Below are 18,516 nucleotides of genomic sequence, written 5' to 3'. Positions count from 1 at the left end.
TTACCCTGTAGCTCTGCAGGTTAGCCACTAGTTATGAGAGTGTTTTTCCCCAAATACGTCAAAAAATTGTGAGTGGAAATACCTTCTATTTTGTATCATGCTCCGAACTGTAAGTTTTACAAAATTTGTAAAAGGTTGGATAGTGTTTGAAGTATTGTGAATTCATACAAGTGAAGAATCTTTCTATTCCTCCAATGCCATACCTACCTGTCAAATAATAGCTGACAGGGACAACGGCTATCGCGAATGGGCAGAGAATAGAAGAAAGGTTTGTTTTTTGCTCGCGGTTATTAAATTGAAGTGCCATGAATGGCACATTTGTGTTTTCAAATCAGCTTTTCTTTCTATACAGAAAATCAGACTACATATTAATATTCATTTCTAAAATCAAGATAATACATTAAATTTGAGTAGCCAGTTATGCAGAGATTTTAAAATATGTAAATAATAAAATATACGAGGATTGCTATTTATATTTTGATCCTTAGCAACAGTAATTGTTCGCCGGCGCCATCTGACGTTTTCAATTGAAAGTTTGACGTATTTAAGCATAATCTTTTTAAGAAAATTTTGATATTTGAGCGCAACTTGTGTTGTTTACAGTAACTTAAAAATTATATCTCAGCGAAAAAATGGAATTAACTCGTGAAAATTTTCGTGCGATGATTTTTTGCGACATTCGGCGTGGATTATCAAGACAGGAGTGCTTTGAACAACTTACTTCCACTTTTGGTGATGAAGCCCCATCCTTTGCCATTATTAAACGCTGGTATAACGAATTCCTCCATGGCGGCCGTTCGCTCAGCGACGAAAGTCGTGAAGGTCGTCCAAAATCAGCTGTTGTGCAACAAAACATTGACGCTGTGCACGAACATATATCGGAAGATCGTCTTACGACTTATCGTGAGATTGAGGTATCCTTGGGCATTAGTATGACGAGCATCAATAAGATATTGCACGCATTTTTAGCTGTGAAAAAAATTTGTTTGCGTTGAATCCCGCATAATTTGACAAAAGCTCAATCCTCAATACCTCAATCGGAGTGTAAAAATTGCTACGAAAATGCACGCAAAGTTTATTGATTGTCATGGATAATACTTCGAGCCATTTTCGATAATAAATTACTGTCTTTTTATTATTCGGCTCAGAATATAAATAGCAACCATCGTACCAGTGGTCTACAAAAATAGGGACAATTTTATTTTTCAAAAACTTTACAGAACAAAAATGAAATATGCAAAGAAAAAAAATATTCAAATGTTCAATACTGCGGGCCATTGTTTTCTCAACGGAATATCATAGAGAGTAAAATTTTGCGTATGTGCTTTTCCTTGCGTGCAAAAATGTGCTCAAGAACAATTTTTTTGCACGGTTTTTGCAACAATTTTAAAAATAGAAATTTATTTCACAGAAATAAAAAATGTGCTCTTAAAGAGTTTTTAATTACAAGAAAAGTGGTGTTTGAATTGTCGGTAAAAGTCTAGTTGAGGGGTCAACTGCTAATACGCTAGCAAAAATATCGAGAGAGGTGTCAAAATACGAGTATTGGCCTCGACAATAATAATGTGAAAAATAAACTCAATTCAGTAAAAAAATAACATAACATACATAAATTTTTCAATTCACATTGTCAGTTTTATTTCATATAAAATAAGATTTACTGGAGCACTTACATAAATGAAATGTTAGATTTCATTGTTTGATTTGCCTACATTAACTTTTTCTAAATATGTACATTTTCAGAGCTTGAATCAGCCAAGGAAAACCTTCCATGCTTTTTGGTCTGCGAATATGGAAATTGCCGATTCAAAACTAATGCTGCGAGCAAGGCTGGACTCCAACTCCAAGGCTTGCCAAGCGATTGTGGCTCATAGTAAAACGTAAAAAATTTTTCACGCGAGACAATAGACCAAAAGAACGCTCCCCTTCAGCCACACTGACTGGAAGTGTGCAAAATATTCCTAATGCTATGCAGATGTTCGGAAATAAGACTTCCATCTTCAAGTAATGAAATTTCTTTAGAAGTTGAAATGGTGGCAGCGAATCACATCCCAAATTTGCTAAGTGGATGGCTTTGAGATGAATGATTTCATCTATTAGATCCGTAGAAATATCGATACCATAAATCGTGCAGAATGCCGCTGCGTTTTCTCTGAGATCTTCTTCCGTCAGATCCTGATACTTCCACAAAATACTAAATTTAATCGTAATGTAATTTACGGCTTCGAAACGTCTTGTCATGTTACCAATCAAGCAGTCCAAAAGAACGCAAAAAACTTGCTGTTTGAATTAAATTTTGGAATCACACTCAAGTGATTCGCCAGGTAATTCATCGAACTGGCGCTTTCTTATCTTCCTTCTTTTCTCTGCGAAGGTATTCACAACTCCTATACTCCCTGCCAGAATTTTACATTCTTGAAGTATGATCGACCATTGATCCCTGAACTTCTTCAACTCATCAAGGCTACGTATATTTTCTGTTTCCACGTCCAGTGTGGCATTTCTAGCTTGCAGTACCAGATTTCGATGGTTGATTACCGTCAACATTTTGAGCCAAATGGAGGCTAAGAGTATACACTCAAATTTCCCCATATATGCTTCAACACCTTTCAAATCCGTTACTGTTTCTGAACTCAGATTCAAAAGCTTGATTTCATCAATAGCTTTCAATATTTGGGGAATGTGAGTTGCTAAAGGTTTCACACTATCCACACGAGCAGACCATTGTGTATGTGACATGCTGTGCAAGGAGCAATTAGTTTTTTCCTTGAAAATTTCCCATCTCTGAGGGTTTGCGCTAAAGATATTATAAAATTTCTGCATAATACCCAAAAATGTGATGACTGCTGCTCAACATTTAACATTCATATTACTGCCGTTATCATATCCTTGCCCACGGCAGTCATGCAGTGGAATATTGTGCTTTTTTAAAGTGCTGCAAATCAGCTCAGCGATAGCTTCTCCTGTTTTTGCGTTACAATCGACATATTCTAAGAAGCGTTCTTAGATTTTCCGGAGTCCCTGTCTAATAAAACATAACGCAATATAAAAACAGTCTGCTCAATATTCGCCAAATCAGGGGTGCATCCACTATTACTGTGTAATACTTGACGGACTTTCTCTCCCCTTCTATCTTTCTAATTACTTGCCTTGCACAGATTTCTATGAACTCATTTCGTATTCCATCAGACAAATAATATGCTTGGAGATGATTCTTTTTCGTTTCAGATTCCTTCACCTTCTCCAAATGTTCATGAAATAGGGGGTCATAATTGCTGATCAGTTCCAAAATACCAAGAAAGTTTCCATTTTTTGGATTTCCGATCCATGAATTGTCCCCTCTAAATGCCAATCCTTTTTCTCCAAGAAATAAAACAACATCAAGAATTCTGCGAAGTATCTCTCTCCAGCGAGCTGCTTAATTTTTAAGGGTTTCCGCTAAGAGAAAATCCACTGAACTTGCATTTCGAATTCTAATTTCATATTGGCGCCACTCTATATAGCATGTTTTATGATTTTGACTATTTTCGTGTTCAGGAATTTTTTCGTGTAACCTTTTCTAACCTTTTTCTTTAGAATAATCTGAAGACTTTGTCAAAGCTGATCGGGTATTTTCGGAAATTTTGCTGAAAAGCTGGCATGGAAAACAAAAAAGCGCTTCTTTTGTTGCACTCGAAACGAGCCAATCACGCTTTACTTTTTCTCCGTTTTTTTTAGAGTAGTATGGAGTGTGATTTGAAGGAAATGGCGACCACTTAAGTCGTTGGGAAGTCGAAATAAAATGTGATTTTAAGTTAGTTTAAGCATTTTTGACAGATAGCGCTTATAAAATTGTGTCAAAAACGTTTATCTAACTTAAAATCACATTTTATTTCGACTATGACTATGCCCCATAGTATTTGATCGGATACTTATGATTAGCTAAGTGATTTTCATTTTATGTATCTATGATATCCTAGTTAGAGTACTGTCAATACTGCTTGCCTTGCCGGGCCCCCAAAAACCTTCCGGGCCCGAGGGCAATTGCCCTGGCTGCCCCCCCCCCCCTCTCCACGGCCCTGTACATAATTTGAATTTTATATATATATAGATAGATATAAGATGTGGATAGACTGAAGTTAACACAAAATTTTAACGGCGGAAGATTATTAAACAGCCAAAAGGAATAACAGCCAAACAACTCTGTAGTCATACTTTAGCTGTTATAATAACCGAAGTTTGTACGGCAGCCATAGTTCTGTAAACCCCCATTTGTAGGGAAGGTGCCACGCCTTCTTTTCCCCAATTCCACATTTTACTGGAGGTGTTTGAACTTAACCTCATATGGCTCCTTACCAATTTCATTATCCTACCATTAATACATCCAGAGATATGCAGTATGATAAACTCCATTTATATGGGAGCTGCCACGCCCCCTTCTCCCCCACCCCACATTTTTCTGGTGGTGTTAGGGTTTGACCTCATATAACTCCTTACCGAATTTCAATGTTCTAGCATGAATACCTTCAGAGTTATGTAGTACCAAATATTCATTTTGCATGGGAGGTGCCACGCCCCTTTTATATCGATATGATTTTAGCCTATGACCATCCTTGGAAGGTTTCTAGTGGGTTGTGCTAATTTGGTTGTGATCGGTCGATCCGTTTACGACGCAACTCGATCTATACCTACATACATAATTTGAAATTTATACATATAGATTCTCCTTTTCTTACATTTTCTCGGTGTCTTAACCTATCTGTTCAATTTTAAGCTTGTAGCTCAATGAGGACTTACATAAAATTCAATTTCTATATTGCCTTTCCTGTACAAAGTCCTTGAACGTATAATGCATAACCAGATAAACTCATTTCTGACTCGCAACTCACTTTTAAATCGTAACCAGTCTGGCTTTAGAAGCCGTAGAGGCTTTACCACTGCTTTAATTAAAGTCTATGATGAAATCCGGCTAAACGTTAACAACAACTTTGTTACTTTTCTAACGCTCCTAGAACATTCCAAAGCATTGACACTGTACTGTAAAGTTAAAAAACTTGTTCGATTTTTCACCTCCTACATTACATTTAATAAACTCCTATCTCAGTGATCGATCGCAAGCTGTATGCAATGGAGCTACATATCAAATTATCTACCGATTTCCAAGGGTTTTCCTCAATGCTCCATTCTTGGTCCATTATTGTTTGTGTTGTATGTTAATGACCTTCCAAGTGTGTTGAGGTACTGTGATATTCATGTTTATGCAGACGATGTGCAATTATATGTCAGTTGTCCTCTTTTATCTGTTAATAATTGCATTAGTTATCTTAACATTGACTTAGAACATGTAAAAAAGTGGGCAAGTGATAATGGCCTACTTTTAAACCCTAATAAATCACAGTGCATAGTAATCTATAAGAAAATCATATCGCTTGATAGTTTCAATAAAGTAAAGTTAAACAATTCAGTCGTAAGATTTGTAAACACCGCAAAAAATCTTCGAATGATTTTTAATAGAAATTTGACATGGAATAACCATATTTACAGTGCAATAGGCAAGGGTTGGCGTGCTTCGCACACTTTGTACTACCCAACACTTTACCCCAGTGAAAATTCGGCTGCTGTTAGCTAAAACATATCTGTTACCCACCTTATTGTATGGAAGTGAACTGTATGCCAACTGTGATAGCTTGTGTCGTAGTAAACTTAATGTTCTCTATAACAATATAGCCAGATACGTGTATAGTGTTGATCGTTACGAGCACACCTCCAAGCGGTTTTTTTCTTTCAATTCGATAACCTGCTACAATTAAAGTGCATAACACTGCATCATAAGATCATTACATCTGGAGAACCTGAATATCTCATGGACCGCCTTAAACTTAATAGATCACCTGATCGTTCAACTTAACTACTATGAAGTAAAACTGCCTAGTTACTGAACGTCAATTTTTTCTCTACTTTGTTCGCCTTTGGAACGCTCTGCCCCAAAAGCTCAAAGCCATGCAAAATACGCTGCGCTTCAAGAATGAGCTCATAAGCTACTTTCGTCAATAAAAATACAATGTGCACTTTCTCTTACATTCTTCTTCTTTACTTTTTATTACATCCTCAGACTGGTTATTCTCTGTTAAACAAATCTATTAAGCATATTCACTTGTCAAGTTTATTTTTTAATGTTATTTTTTAAGTTAATTATAAGCTCAAACACTTTAAATTAACCTAAGGTTGTGTGTTTGATTAATGATGAATAAAGAAAAAAGAAAAAATTCCCTCCGTTCCGTTTGATTTTTCTAAATATCTTAGTCCGTGCGCCCCTTAGCGAATCTTTTTGTATTGTGTCATCGGCTGTCATCGACCTCTGAATTAAGTTTGAAATTTCTAGTGTCTAGCTCATCGAGAAGTTACTTAAAAGCTGGTCTGAAAATTTTCAAATTCTTATCTAATTATTTCGATGCGTGCGCCACCTAACGGATTTTTTTCCTTTTGTTGCATTGTCACGGTGTTCTCACCTATGTGTAAAGTTTCACGTTTGTAGCTCAATGAGAAGTTACCTAAAAGTCAATTGCAAAATTTTTATGAAAAGCGGACAAACATTCAACCAACCTAATATAAAGGAGGTAGAAATAGGTAGGTACTTTGTGTGAGGATGCAAAGTTTCACGTTTTTTGTGGTCTACATTTAAAAACTATGACACGAATCACTTATTTTAACAATATATGACGTAAGCGTAAGTTTTTGATGAAATTTGATGCTTATAGCCGTAAAAAAGGGGACAGAAATGAAAATTTTTTGGAGCCCGCGATTTAGAGGTACTATGACATTTTTTTTAATTCAGGAGAGTCTTTAGTTGTTCCATGCGCAATTTTTAAGCCCAATTTCAAAAGCAACGAAAATCTTTATTCCGTTTTAATATATAAACAGAAAGGCTAAAATGTGTGTTAGTTGGTCGCCGGTGTTTGAAGAGATGCGCCGGTCGATTTTGTTCAAACTTTCACACAAGTTGCGTAAACCTCACGCGGTGGTTACTATCGACGGCGGTTGGTTGCGATCGACGTACAGGGTATCTAGATATAGGCCGAAACGTGGACCCGAGTACCCCTAGCATGTGTTTATAGAATATGGATAACAAATGAAAGCTGTTGATGAGTGCTTTAGTAGAGGGTAATTTTCATACCCCTGGGTGACTAGGGTCTCGAGATATAGGCCAAAACGTGGGCCAGTGAATGCCTAGACAGTTTTTATACAATATAGATATCAAATGAAAGCTGTTGATGAGTGCTTTAGTACAGAGTAATATATTATCCAGAGACGGGCTGGGACTGGGATTAGGACTAGGACTGGGACTGAGACACGGAGTGGGACTGGGACTGCGACGGGAATAAAATACATACCACCATCTGGGACAGACAATAAGGGATGCAGAAGAATGAGAAGAAATTTAGAGAAGAGAAAGGAGAGAAGGGAATGGATATTGAGAAAGAGATACAATGAGACGAAGATGGAGATAGATGAAGCGAAAAAGACGGAGGGAGGAGTGAATAAAAGGATTTGGAAAAAGTGAAGAGGGGGGAGGGCAGAGTTAGACGGAAAAAGCTTATTAAAATGTATTCATATAGGCCAAATTTAGGGCAGGACAAAGTCTGCCGGGTCTTCTAGTATACTATATATATGACCGATATCGTCCATTTTTTTAGACAACAATATGTGCAATAAACATATGGTGAAGTTTGAAGCTTTAATCTCATAAATTGAGAAAGATGTGTGAAAAATCTTCTTTTTATGAAAAATCGGTTGTATGGAGGATATATGCTATATTGGTCCGATCCGGCCGGTTCCGACAAATGACTAATCGGACACCTAAATACACACGCTGAAGATATCTCAAAAATTGAGGGACTAGTTTGCATACAGACAGACAGACGGGCATGACTAAATCAACTCAGCTCTTCATCCTGATTATTTCGGTATACTTAATGGTGGGTTTATCTATTTTCCTTTAAGGATTTACAATTTTGGGATTCGTGACGAAGTTAATATACCATTTCGTTTTCATGAAAGGTATAAAAAGTAGAGCAACTTGCCATTGCTATCTTTCTTCAGCTATCAATTCGTTTTATTTGAATATTTTTTTAAAATTTGAAAATTTGGTTAAATTTGAACGCATTTCTTTATCGTTTTTTTTTTTAACCACTCCTGAAATATCTTCGAAGCGCTCTTAATTATGAATCCGATAAGAGTTCGAAATTGTGGACTAAGGGTCACGTAAAGGTGGACCACGGGTGACTCTATAATATGTTTGTTCGATATGGGTAGCAAATTAAAGGTATTAATGAGGGTTTTAAAAGGGAGTGGCCCTTAGTTGTATATGTGAAGGCGTTTTTGAGATATCGACCAAAATGTGCACCAGAGTGACCCAGAACCTCATCTGCCGAGTACCGCTAATTTATTTATAATTATTATATGTAATACCACGAACAGTATTCCTGCCATGATTCCAAGGGCTTTTGATTTCGCCTGCAGAACTTTTTCATTTTCTTCTACTTAATATGGTAGGTGTCACAACCATTTTATAAAGTTTTTTCTAAAGTTATATTTCGCGTCAATAAAACAATCCAATTACCTTACCATGTTTCATCCCTTTTTTCGTATTTGGTATAGAATTATGGCATTTTTTAATTTTTCGAAATTTTCGATATCGTAAAAGTGGGCGTGGTCATAGTCCGATTTCGCTCATTTTTAATACCTAGATAAAGTGAGTTCAGATAAGTACGTGAACTAAGTTTATTAAAGACATATCGATAGTGTTAAAGGCCGAGTGGAAGGACAGGCGGTCGACTGTGTGTAAAAACTGGGCGTGGCTTCAACCGATTTCGCCCATTTTCACAGAAAACAGTTACCGTCATAGAAGCTATTCCCTTACCAAATTTCACAAAGATTGGTAAATTTTTGTTCGACTTATGGCATTAAAAGTAATGTTGCATTACCACAATACAAGATATTTGTACTTATGTACATGCCAGAATAGGTCTAGCTTGAAATGCATTAGCAAATGAATTTCACTTTCGACCACACACAAATTACTCATAGCGACACAGCCATAGCGGCATAGTTAAGTTACCTTGAACCCAGCGGGTAGCCATATCCATTTATAGTTGCTTAACCCATAAACATAACTGATCGATAGCGTCGGTTTTTCGGTGCGACTGGCCAAACATTATTACATAGTTAGCTAATAAGAATATTGTACTGAATATTTATATAGAAATAGAATGTAGTTATTTTTAGTGTGTAAGTATTGTACAAAAATAATGTAATAGTATTGTAAGTAGAATTCCTAGAAAAGGGAAAGCATTTCTTAATAAAAAATGATTATGAATCTGATGTCTGAGCTGAACATTAGCGCCAGCAAAATCTATTTTGATTTAATTTAAGCCAGTTACACCACATGGCGATCCTGCCAGTCTAGATCAATATTTGGCAAAACTGCTAAAGATCTAGCTGGTCAGAAGAACCTGTCAGATCGCGATAATTAACTTTCTCGCGTCGCGTTAATAAACAAGCAGGATTCCCCTTCGATCCTCCCAGCTCAGACAACAAAAAGAATAAAAATGAGATTGGAGTAATTACAAATGGAGCCCTTTGGTTCGGATTTTTTGGCGAATATCACAGTGAAGAGGAACCACCAGAGGAAAAATTAATTACTACCATAACAAGTAAGGAAGGTTAAGTTCGGGTGTAACCGAACATTACATACTCAGTTGAGTGCTATGGTGGCAACATAAGGGAAAATAACCATGTAGGAAAATGAACCGAGGGTAACCCTGGAATGTGTTTGTATGACATGTGTATCAAATGAAAGGCATTAAAGAGTATTTTATGAGGGAGTGCGCCATAGTTCTATAGGTGGACGCCATTTAGGGATATAGCCATAAAGGTGGATCAGGGTTGACTCTAGAATGCGTTTGTACGATATGGGTATCAAATGAAAGGTATTAATGAGTATTTTAAAAGGGAGTGATCCTTATTTCCATAGGTGGACGCCGTTTCGAGATATCGCCATAAAGGTGGACCAGGGGTGACCCTAGAATTTGTTTGTACGATATGGGTATCAAATGAAAAGGGGTTAATAAACATTTTAAAAGGGAGTGGGCCTTAGTTCTATAGGTGGACGCCTTTTCGAGATATCGCCATAAAGGTGACTCTAGAATGCGTTTGTACAATATGAGTATCAAACGAAATGTGTTAATGAGTATTTCAAAAGGGGTGGGTTTAGTTCTACAGGTGGACGCCTTTTCGAGATATCGTCATAAAGTTGGACCAAGGGTGACTCTAGAATATGTTTGTACGATATGGGTATCAAATTAAAGGTATTAATGAAGGTTTTAAAAGGGAGTGGTTGTAGTTGTATAGGAGGTCGCCTTTTCGAGATATCGCCATAAAGGTGGACCATAAAAATATGTGCAAGGCAAGTAATTAGAAAGATAGAAGGTGAGAGAAAGTCCGTCAAGTATTACACAGTAATATTGGATGCAACCACTGATTTGGCGAATATTAAGCACACTGTTTTTATATTGCGTTATGTTTTATGAGACAGGGACTCCGGAAAATGGAAAATCTAAGAATGCTTCTTAGAGCATGTCGATTGTAACGCAAAAACAGGAGAAGCTATCGCTGAGCTGATTCACAGCACTTTAAAAAAGCACAATATTCCACTGCATGACTGCCGTTATCATAGGCAGTAATATGAATGTTAAATGTTGAGCAGCAGTCATCACATTTTTCGGTATTATGCAGAAATTGTATAATATCTTTAGCGCAAGCCCTCAGAGATGGGAAATTCTCAAGGAAAAAACTAATTGCTCCTTGCACAGCATGTCACATACACGATGGTCTGCTCGTGTGGATAGTGTGAAACCTTTAGCAACTCAAATTCCCCAAATATTGAAAGCTATTGATGAAATCAAGCTTTTGAATCTGAGTTCAGAAACGGTAACGGATTTGAAAGGTATTGAATCATATATGGGGAAATTTGAGTGTATACTCTTAGGCTCCATTTGGCTCAAAGTGTTGGCGGTAATCAACCATCGAAATCTGGTACTGCAAGCTAGAAATGCCACACTGGACGTGGAAACAGAAAATATACGTAGCCTGATTGATGAGTTGAAGAAGTTCAGGGATCAATGGTCGATCATACTTCAAGAATGTAAGGTTCTGGCCGTAAACGACATTGCGATTAAATTTAGTTTTTTGTGGAAGTATCAGGATCTGACGGAAGCAGAGCTCAGAGAAAAGGCAGCGGCATTCTACACGATTTATGGTATCGATATTTTAACGGATCTAATAATGAAATCATTCATCTCAAAGCCATCCACTTAGCAAATTTGGGATGTGTGTCGCTGCTACCATTTCAACTTCTGAACAAATTTCATGACTTGAAGATGGAAGTATTATACCTAAACATCTGCATAGCATTAAGAATATTTTGCACACTTCCAGTCAGTGTGGCTGAAGGGGAGCGTTCTTTTAGTCTATTTTCTCACGTGAAAAATTTGTTACGTTCTACTATGAGCCAAAATCGCTTGACAAGCCTTGGAACATTGGCGTTGGAGTCCAGCCTTGCTCGCAGCATTAGTTTTGAATCGGTAATTTCCATATTCGAAGACCAAGAAGCACGGAAGGTTTTCCTTGGCTGATTCAAGCTCTTAAAATGTACATATTTAGAAAAAGTTAATGTAAGCAAATCAAACAATGAAATCTAACTTTTCATTTATGTAAGTGCTCCAGTAAATCTTATTTTATATGAAATAAAACTGACAATGTGAATTGAAAAATTTATGTATGTTATGTTATTTTTTTTACTGGATTGAGTTTATTTTTTAGGGGGGGCCCGTAAACGCGAATTGTCCCAGGGGCCCGGCTTGGCTCTCTGCGGCTCTGATTATGTATGTATGTACATATGTAGGTATAGCTCGAATTGCGTCCTAAACGGATCGACCGATCACAACCAAATTTGCACAACAATGTTTAGTAATCTTCCGCCGTTAAAATCTTTTGTTAACTTCAGTCTATCTACATCTTCTATCTATATACATATAAAGTAAAAATTATGAATGTTTGTATGTAGGTCTAAATCGGGTTGCGCCCTAAACGGATCGGCCGATCACAACTAAATTTGAATCACGCACTATAAACCTTCCAAAGATAGCTAAACATAACTTCAATATAAAGAAAAGGAGTGGCACCTACCATACAAATGTAATAATGACAAGTAAGGAAGGTTAAGTTCGGGTGTAACCGAATATTACATACTCAGTTGAGAGCTATGGTGGCAACATAAGGGAAAATAACCATGTAGGAAAATGAACCGAGGGTAACCCTGGAATGTGTATCAAATGAAAGGCATTAAATAGTATTTTATGAGGGAGTGGGTCATAGTTCTATAGGTGGACGCCATTTAGGGATATAGCCATAAAGGTGGATCAGGGTTGACTCTAGAATGCGTTTGGACGTTATGGGTATCAAATTAAAGGTGTTAATGAGTATCTTAAAAGGGAGTAATCCTTAGTTCTATAGGTGGACGCCGTTTCGAGATATCGCCACAAAGGTGGACCAGGGGTGACCCTAGAATTTGTTTGTACAATATGGGCATCAAACGAATGGTGTTAATGAGTATTTTAAAAGGGGGTGGGCCTTAGTTCTATAGGTGGATGCCGTTTCGAAATATCGCCATAAAGGTAGACCAGTGGTGACTCTAGAATGTGTTTGTACGATATGGGTATCAAATTAAAGCTATTAATGAGGGTTTTGAAAGGGAGTGGTGGTTCTTGTATAGGTGGTCGCCTTTTCGAGATATCGCCATAAAGGTGGGCCAGGGGTGACTCTAGAATGCGTTTGTACGATATGGGTATCAAATGAAAGGTGTTAATGAGTATTTTAAAAGGGAGTAATCCTTAGTTCCATAGGTGGACGCCGTTTCGAGATATCGCCATAAAGGTGGACCAGGGGTGACCCTAGAATTTGTTTGTAGAATATGGGCATCAAACGAAAGGTGTTAATGAGAGTTTTAAAAGGGAGTGGTGGTTGTTGTATAGGTGGTCGTATTTTCGAGATATCGCCATAAATGTTGACCAGGGGTGACCCTAGAATTTGTTTGTACAATATGGGTATCAAACGAAAGGTGTTAATGAGTATTTTAAAAGGGAGTGGGCCTTAATTCTATAGGTGGACGCCGTTTCGAAATATCGCCATAAAGGTGGAGCAGTGGTGACTCTAGAATGTGTTTGTACGATATGGGTATCAAATTAAAGGTTTTAAAGAGGGTTTTGAAAGGGAGTGGTTGTTGTTGTATAGGTGGACGCCATTTCGAGATATCGCCATAAAGGTGGACCAGGGGTAACCCTAGAATTTGTTTGTACAATATGGGTATCAAAAGAAAGGTGTTAATGAGTATATTAAAAGTGAGTAATCCTTAGTTCCATAGGCGGACGCCGTTTCGAGATATCGCCATAAAGGTAGACCAGGGGTGACTTTAGAATATGTTTGTACGATATGGGTATCAAATGAAAGGTGTTAATGAGTATTTTAAAAGGGCGTGGGACTAAGTTCTATAGGTGGACGCCTTTTCGAGATATCGCCATAAAGGTGGACCAAGGGTGACTCTAGAATGAGTTTGTACGATATGGGTATAAAATTAAAGGTATTAATGAGAGTTTTAAAAGGGAGTGGTGTGAAGGCGTTTTCCAGATATCGACCAAAATGTGGACCAGGGTGACCCAGAACATCATCTGTTGGATACCGCTAATTTATTTATATATGTAATACCTGCCAAGATTTTAAGGGTTTTTTATTTCGCCCTGCAGAACTTTTTCATTTTCTTCTACTTAATATGGTAGGTGTCACAACCGTTTTATAAAGTTTTTTCTAAAGTTATATTTCGCGTCAATAAAACAATCCAATTACCTTACCATGTTTCATCCCTTTTTTCGTATTTGGTATAGAATTATGGCATTTTTTCCATTTTTCGTAATTTTCGATATCGAAAAAGTGGGCGTGGTCATAGTCGGATTTCGTTCATTTTTCATACCAAGATAAAGTGTGTTCAAGTAAGCACGTGAAGTTCATTAAAGATATGCCAATTTTTGCTCAAGTTATCGTGTTAACGGCCATGCGAAAGGACAGACGGACGACTGTGTATAAAAACTGGGCGGGGCATCAACCGATTTCGCCCATTTTCACAGAAAACAGTTAACGTCATAAAATCTATGCCCCTACCAAATTTCAAAAGGATTGGCTAATTTTTGTTCGACTTATGGCGTTAAAAGTATCCTAGACAAATTAAATGAAAAAGGGCGGAGCCACGCCCATTTTGAAATTTTCTTTTATTTTTGTATTTTGTTGCACCATATCATTACTGGAGTTGAATGTTGACATAATTTACTTATATACTGTAAAGATATTAAATTTTTTGTAAAAATTTTACTTAAAAAAATTTTTTTTTTAAAAGTGGGCGTGGTCCTTCTCCAATTTTGCTAATTTTTATTAAGCGTACATATAGTAATAGGAGTAACGTTCTTGCCAAATTTCATCATGATATCTTCAACGACTGCCAAATTACAGCTTGCAAAACTTTTAAATTACCTTCTTTTAAAAGTGGGCGGTGCCACGCCCATTGTCCAAAATTTTACTAATTTTCTATTCTGCGTCATAAGTTCAACTCATCTACGAAGTTTCGTCGCTTAAGCTGTCTTTTGTAATCAATTATCGCACTTTTTCGGTTTTTCGAAATTTTCGATATCGAAAAAGTGGGCGTGGTTATAGTCCGATATCGTTCATATTAAATAGCGATCTGAGATGAGTGCTCAGGAACCTACATACCAAATTTCATCAAAATACCTCAAAATTTACTCAAGTTATCGTGTTAACGGACGGACGGACAGACGGACGCACGGACATGGCTCAATCAAATTTTTTTTCGATCCTGATTATTTTGATATATGGAAGTCTATATCTATCTCGATTCCTTTATATATGTACAACCAACCGTTATCCAATCAAACTTAATATACTCTGTGAGCTCTGCTCAACTGAATATAAAAATTATAAGGTGCTATATGACGTTAAGTCCTAACAGCACCAGTAATATATGGAATTGAAAAAAAAAAACAAGACAAATGGGACTTTCAGAAGTATGGCTGCCTTAAAAACTTAGGTTATTTCAACGCGTAAAGTTTGATTGCAGAGTTGGGTTTGGCTGTTATTCCTTTAGTATTCGTTTATGTTATCTTTAGGGTTGGTATTTTTGGAGACGCCTGTAGGAACCGGAAAAAAACATTTCTGTTTAATTCGATATTAATTGATGTAAGAGCAAAAAGAGAAATCACTATGGCAGTTGCTTTCTAAGATACCGCGTATACCCTTTGTATTTAAATGACCACTATCTGCAAATATCTGATACACCGATAGGCAACGTAAGCAAAGGGTCAGGCCAAAGGGATCGGGTGCGAAGTGTGCACCATGACTCATAAACAGTCACTGCAAGTTTTAGACCGAACCCTTAAGAATTTAAGGTGTAATGATCATCCCAAAGGTGGTGCTTTCCTGTTACTTGCTGGAACAGCCGCAGTTGAAGTAAATGCGTGCTTTTTCGTCTATAGACGGCTTTACGTCCAAAAATTTGCTCTCTTTATAAATATGAGAGGGCAATTTGGCGAAAACACTTCAGCAGTAGCTTTTGCTAAACAACTTCTTGAAAATTAATTATGCAGAAATTCCAATTTCTTTACTAACATTTTTGATTTCTTTTCTTGCAAAGTTTTGAGAAATTATGACATCACCTGAAGCTTTAATAGCTAATGTCTCTTCCAAATATTAAATCTATCTTTACAATTTATAAATGGCTTTGAGAAGAGGCAATTTAGGCACCTTAAAATGGGATGTTAATATCACTAGAACCAAGACATCTTATCACTCTATTAACACAGTCGTAGAAGAGTTCCAAGCTGTGCATATCCGATTGAGTTTATTTGCTCTTTTGAGTCATCAGAATTTTCTCCTCATCGATTGATCCTTAAAAAAGGGCCCCTAATATCATAATATTTATGCTTCGTTATTTCGATTCTCCACGCTTATGTAGTGGGACAAGGCTTTTCATCACAAAACTTTTACGGATGTCATTGAAGCAATTCATTTTATCGGAAAATTTCGAAAACAAAAAAGTTTAAAAACAAGGATTCCATTTATATCGATAGATTTGTCTTTTCAATTTTAAATGCCTCTTATTTCCTATCCCAATCAATTAAGCTCAAGGACGATCATTAGCTGCGAATCAAGGGATTGATGAGCGCAATACAAACCTTCATAGTTTCAGAGCTTCTGCAACTCAATTGTCAACTTCACCTACGCGAGGGGAATCCTGTTACAATATGAATATATCATACAACAACAGTCATTGGATGTAGCAGAAGTCAATCTTACCAACTCTTGTTTTGCCCATGGCCAGTTACGCGTAGCCTGCATATTTTTATAGAAACGTGGGATAAAACCCACTGGCATAAGCTAGTATTAAATAAAAACTAAAATTTAAAATCGAATGAACATATTTTTTACAGGTCGAGATGTTCAAAAGAAAGTTAGTGCGATTATTCTTATCGATTGATGATCTGAACACAAGAACAAAATTACATTCTGAGATGTGGTAAACTTTTTCACCAATACATTGTTGACATATATTCAAAAATTGAAACTGAACGTCTCAATTTCATCCGATTCAATCAAGCCAAATTGCCATCTGAAGAGTACATACATTTTCAAGATGCAATAGCGAATGATGCAAATGTGAATGATATCGGACGTCTGACGATATTACCAGCTTCTTATATTGGTAGTCCACGCCACATGCACGAATATGCACAAGATGCTATGTCATATGTTCGAAAATACGGCCGACTAGATCTTTTCATCACTTTTATGTGTAATCCGATGTGGAACGATATAAAAAATAATTTGTTCGACGGTCAGTCACCAACAGATGGACACGATTGTTACAGCACGTGTATTCCGGCAAAAATTGAAGGCACTGATGGATTTAATTTTGAAATTAAGCGTTTTTGGAAAGGTACAATGTTGGATGTACACGATTGAATGGCAAAAAAGGTGTATGCCACACGCACATATATTGATATGGCTGGTACGTAAAATAACACCGGACGAGATTGATAGTGTCATATCATCCGAAATACCAGATCAAACCATCGATGAAGAATTGTTAAAAGTGGTAACAAAAAACATGATTCCCGGTCCATGCGGTGAAATAAATATGAATTCATCATGTATGATCGATGGAAAATGTTCAAAACGGTATCCGAGAGCATTAATTTCCGATACCATAACAGGCAATGACGGATATCCATTGTATCGACGTTGATCATTTGAAAATAATGGTAAAACGGCGATAATAAGAGTGCGCAATCAAGACATCGAAGTTGACAATCGTTGGGTCGTGCCATATTCACCGATACTGTCAAAAGTTTTTTAGGCTCACATAAATGTTGAGTACTGTAACTCAGTAAAGTCTATCAAATACATTTGTATTTGGCTGTTTTTAGAGTAGATGGTGAAAATAGAAATCATGAAATCACTCAATAACAAATGGGGCGATACATAAGCAGTAATGAAGCAGTTTGGCGTATCTTTTCGTTTCCTTTGCACGAAAGACATCCTGTTGTTGTCGATTTGGCAGTTCATCTGGAGAATGGTCAACGAGTTTATTTCACTACTGAGAATGTACAGCAGAGAGCAGCACAACCACCAGCAACTGCTTTAACTGCTTTTTTTCAATTGTGTGAAATCGACACATTTGCCAGAAATTTGATATATGTTGATATACCGCAATATTACACCTGGAATGCATCATCGAAAAAATTTCAACGGCGTAAACAAGGAACACCAGTTGATGGTCATCCAGGTATTTTCCAAACAGATGCCTTGGGCAGGATGTATCCGGTACATTCCAACAATACTGAATGTTTCTATTTGCGAATGTTGTTGGTAAACGTTGGAGGACCAAAATCATTTCAGGATTTAAGAAGAGTTCACGGTCATTTTTGTCAGACATTTCGCGAAGCATGTCAGCTCTCGCATTTGTTAGAAGATGACACTCATTGGGACGCAACACTTCATGATGCATTGATTTCATCTCATCCACAGCAAATACGAATGCTATTTTCGATCATAATATCAACATTGAATTGTGGAATAAATATAAAGATTACATGACTGAAGATATTTTAATTCGAATGCGCCGTAGAGCAATGGATCCTGATTTGCTGATTACATTGGAAATGTACAATGAAGCTTTGATAATAATTGAAGATATGTGTATTGCAATTGCCAATAAAGCATTGGGGCAGTTAGCTTTGATTTCACCAAATCGTCCAATGCATGATTTATTTGATCGAGAGTTGCAGCGTGAACAACAATTCGATTGTGACGATTTACGTACATTTGTTCAATCCAACATCACCAAATTGAACAATCAAC

General features: G+C 37.0%; 1 protein-coding gene across 1 annotated transcript in view; it reads left to right on the top strand.

The window, feature by feature from the left end:
* The window catches only part of LOC137241040 (putative nuclease HARBI1), a 103,941-nt gene that overhangs the window by 955 nt on the left and 84,470 nt on the right, over positions 1-18,516 (top strand). The gene's annotated exons all lie outside the window — the stretch shown is intronic.

This window comes from Eurosta solidaginis, chromosome 2, assembly GCF_040869045.1.
Source record: "Eurosta solidaginis isolate ZX-2024a chromosome 2, ASM4086904v1, whole genome shotgun sequence".
Lineage (NCBI taxonomy): Eukaryota > Metazoa > Arthropoda > Insecta > Diptera > Tephritidae > Eurosta > Eurosta solidaginis.
Note: the sequence above shows the minus strand (reverse complement) of the source record. Positions and strands in the feature narration are given on the sequence as shown.